Here is a 4760-nt window from a genome sequence, read left to right as displayed (position 1 = left end):
TATATATATATAATACATACACTTATGTATGCATATATATATATATATATATATATATATATATATATACACACACAGATAGATGGAGAGGGAAAGAAAAAGATGAAAGATATACAAGAACATAACATAAATGTTTGTGAAATGACAGCTTAGTTGTTTTTGTGCTAGACATCTTTCTTTTCTGTGAGCGAAGATTTCTTTAGTAACATAGCTGAAATGCGTGAAGAGTTTCTGATATCACCAAAAATAGAACGGAGCTTTTGGTGTAAATAGGGGGGAAGGAGGAGGAGAGAAGGAGAAGGAGAGAAGAGAGAAAGGGGATGTTATGTGATACAAAATCCCTTTAGATGCAGTGCTAAAGATTTCATGACACACATTGCAATGGTACTTTCAATTATGAGCAACGAAACGACCACTGTAACTGCTCTCATCACCATAATGATCAACATGATTATAATCGCAATCACAATCACAATCATCATTAATTTACGTTCATCCACAGGTATCTCGATCATTATATTTATTGCTACAGCTATTATTAATGTTATCATGGTAAAGCACTGAACAAAAAAGCATCTTTCGGTATCTACTTCATGTTCGAAATCTTGCCTCGACTTACATTGTTTTTGTTTCCTCCTGGATCAATAAAAAATAAAACTAAGGGTCAAATACGTAGGGTCAGTACAACCACGTGTTCCACCCCAACTCAAATCGTTGGCTATGTGCCTATGTCAGAAACAACAATAACTACAACAACTACCACTACCACTACCACTACTACTACCACTACAACCACTACAACCACTACCACCACCACCACCACCACTACCACTACTACTACTACTACTACTACTACTACTACTACTACTACTACTACTACGGCAGCAAGCTGGCAGAATTGTTAGCATGCCAGACAAAAACGCTTAGCAGGTTTTGTTCTTCTTTATGTTCTGAGTTCAAATAGAGCTGAGGTCAACTTTACCTTTCATCCTTTCAGGAGTCGATAAAATAAGTACCGGTTGAACACTGGGGTCGATGTAATTGACTTACCCCCTCCTACCAAAAATCTGAAGCCATTATTATTAGTATTATTATTGTTGTTATTATTATTATTATTATTATTACTGAAAGTAGCGAGTTGGACGAATCGTTATTGCATCAGACAAAATGCCGAGGTCGACTTTGCCTTTAATCCTTTTCGAGTCGATTAAATAAGTACCAGTTACGCACTGGGGTCGATGTAATCGACTTAATCCCTTCTCCCAAATTTGAGGCCATGTGCTTCCAGTAGAAAGGATTATTATTATTATTATTATTATTATTAGTATTCCAGTTAAAACAGCAGGCTGGCAGAATCGTTAGCACGCTGGGCAAAATGCTTAGCAGCATTTCGTCTGTCTTTATGTTCTGAGTTCAAATTCCACCAAGGTCGACTTTGCCTTTAATCCTTTCGGGGTTGATAATATAAGTACCAGTTGAACACCAGGATCAATGCAATCGAGTTACCATACCCCGCCACCCCAAAAGTACTGATCCTTTCGGGGTTGATAATATAAGTACCAGTTGAACACCAGGATCAATGCAATCGAGTTGCCATACCCCGCCACCCCAAAAGTGCTGCCCTTGTGGCAAAATTTGAAAACATTATTATTATGCCAGTTACCACCACCACCACCACCACCACCACATCCACTCACCATAATGTCTTTTGTATCGTTATTTTTATAAAAGAAAATGCTGAATACAACTTGTTTTGAATTCACACATGTAATCACAGACCCACATCATACTACATACACTCAGGAGCTGAACTAATTTCACAACAAAATAATAAGTGAAAAAAAAAAAAAAAACTCAAAGGAAAACAGCAAAGCAAAATGACAAGACAAAATAAAACAAACCAAAACAAAAAAAAAGCCCCCCCCAAAAAAACAAAAAAAAAACATCTAATAAGCCATGAACGGATTACATAGGCAGCTTGGGTTGGTGGGGTGGGGGAGAAGACATGATACTTAAAATCTGCTAAAGGAAAACCTGAGAAAGCATGAACAAGATAGATCCAGCCAAGCACAGAGTTACACACACACACACACACACACACACACACACACAAATAGCAAATTTCAGTATTTAAACAAAAGAACTTGTATATATATTCACACTCTCGCACACACAACCTATTCAAAATTACTTCTGTGCAAAAACTTATGTATTTCGCGGTTCTTTTTTTTTAATATCTATTTTATTAAACCAACTAAGGAAAAAGATTAAAAAAAAAGCTCGAAAAAATATAAAAATACAAAAAAAAAAAAGCTCTGTCACAGCCTTATTACTCGAGGTTTTACGAGATTTCTCATCGCTGGTGTAATAGTAGATGCCTCCAGGGCACTAGGAAGTTCATAGACACAGTGTCGCTTTACTAAACGAAGCAACTGTTGTTTTCATATGCACACATCTACATGCTCAAGCATGCAAATGTGTATTTGCTCGCATGACACCACTCGACAAATATCAGTACAGAAACATCTGTATTGATATGTGTGTTCATGCATACATTTCTGTGCGCGTGCATACACGTGCGCATACATGCACACATTTGAGAATTTTTTTGTTGTTCTCTTTACTAGATGTATCTGCCATTCTTACTTGTTCACATATATACATAATACACATGTATATATATATATATATGCATACACATATGTATGTATGTATATATATATGTGTGTGTGTGTGTGTGTGTGTGTGTATATATGTGTGTATATATATATATATATATATATATATATATTCTTTTGTTTCAGTCATTTAACTGCAGCCATGCTGGAGCACTGACTTCAAGAATTTTTAAGTTGAATGAATCAACCCCTGTACTTATTCTACCTGTATCTTTTGCTGAACTGCTAAGTTGGTAAACATACCAACACCAGTACTCAAATGGTGGTGGAAGACAAAGACACACACACACATATATATATATGACAGACTTCTTTCAGTTTCTGTTTACCAAATCCACTCACAAGACTTTGGTTGGCCTGGGGCTGTAGTAGAAAACACTTGCCCAGGGTGTCACACAGTGGCACCACATGGTCGGGAAGCAAGCTTCTTGGCAAACATCGATGCCTGCACCCATATGTACACACAATATGTGAGATGCAATCGTCTGATGTCTCCTCACTTCCAGGAATCAAGAAATGCTAAACTAACTACTTTAAACCACTGACCTTACAGTATTTGTACGTTATTTGATGTACTGTTGAAAGTGTTTCTGAAAAGAAACCTTCACTCAATAACTCTGTTCAACCAGGTTGTTCCTCACTCTACAACTGCTGCTGCTATTACAACAACAACAACAACAACAACAACAACAACAATTTTGTCTGCTCCATGCTAGCCAGCTGTATGTGTATACAGCTGCATAACCTTCACAGCATCTCACTCATATTTTATACTAAATGCATCTCCTAGTTCTCTTCTCCCAGCACTACAACCAACACATATGTGTGCACACGTGCATTTATGCGCTTGTTGTGTTCCTGTGTTTGTGTGTGAACATGCAAAAGTAAAAAGCTAAATATCAACTATTCATTCCAACCTGTTTTCCATATTATCTAGTGCAGAACTTTCAAAGGCTGTGGAGACTGCACCACCCCTTTCTGACTAATTAATAAACAAGTTAGTTGGGAGGCGGGGAGGGGACCTCTATGCAGCTGTCTGACCTGCAAGAAACAGTAACCAAAATCCCTCTCAAAATTATACCCTGACATCTTGAATAAAGAAGGATACATTTTCCTGAGTTAAAAACCATTTTTCTCTCTTGTAAAAGTGAGAGCTATAAGTTTTAAAACTTAAAATTGTAATAGCATATCCACACTAACTGGATAGAGGGAAATAAGACTAACATTTTTATTTCATTTACACTGAAAAGCTTAACTAGCATCAGCCTGAAAGATCATTAGAGCTTATCTCGATGTTTGTCAAATTAACATGGTAAATTTTTCATGAATATATATAAAAAAAAAATTTAAAAAAACACTGCAGTAGACCAAACACCACTATATTGAACCACACAGCTCAGTCTGCAACAGATTTAAATGCTGACTGATATGCTGTTTAATGTACTGGCTCCATGAGCAGAGACTTTGTAAACATGTTCCAAAGCAGTCTTGTCGATCTTATTTCATTCAAGAGCACAAAGACAGTCACTACTCCAAGAAAACGAATCTCTATCCTGCTCATTCACCTTCCCAATCATCATAAAACACCCTGAAAAATACTATAAATGTCTGGCACTCCGTCAGTTACGAGGTGGAGGAGGGTTCCAGTTGCTCCGATCAACAGAGCAACCTGCTCACGAAATTAACACACAAGTCGTTGAGCACTCCATAGACATGCGTACCCTTAATGTAGTTCTCAGGGAGATTCAGCATGATATAGGATGTGACAAAGCTGGCCCTTTGAAATACTAGTACTATTCATTTTTGCCAGTTGAGTGAACAGGAGCAATGTGAAATAAAGTGTCTTGCTCAAGGACACAACGCATCGCTGGGAATTGAACCCATGACCTTACGATTGTGAGCTGAATACTCTAACCACTAAGCCACATGCCTTTGCTACAAATATCAAGCCGCACCTGAAGGTGGTGAACTACCAAACTCATTAGAGTATTATTATCTTCTGACTCTTCATGTTCCGAGTTCAAATTCCACTGAGGTCAACTTCGCCTTTCATCCTTCCAGGGTGGATAAAAAAAAAAAAAA

General features: G+C 37.4%; 1 protein-coding gene across 2 annotated transcripts in view; it reads right to left on the bottom strand.

The window, feature by feature from the left end:
* LOC106869286 (dentin sialophosphoprotein) overlaps positions 1-4760 on the bottom strand; it is a 234144-nt gene that overhangs the window by 126457 nt on the left and 102927 nt on the right. The gene's annotated exons all lie outside the window — the stretch shown is intronic.

Source organism: Octopus bimaculoides, chromosome 20 (genome assembly GCF_001194135.2).
Source record: "Octopus bimaculoides isolate UCB-OBI-ISO-001 chromosome 20, ASM119413v2, whole genome shotgun sequence".
In the NCBI taxonomy this organism is placed as follows: domain Eukaryota; kingdom Metazoa; phylum Mollusca; class Cephalopoda; order Octopoda; family Octopodidae; genus Octopus; species Octopus bimaculoides.
Note: the sequence above shows the minus strand (reverse complement) of the source record. Positions and strands in the feature narration are given on the sequence as shown.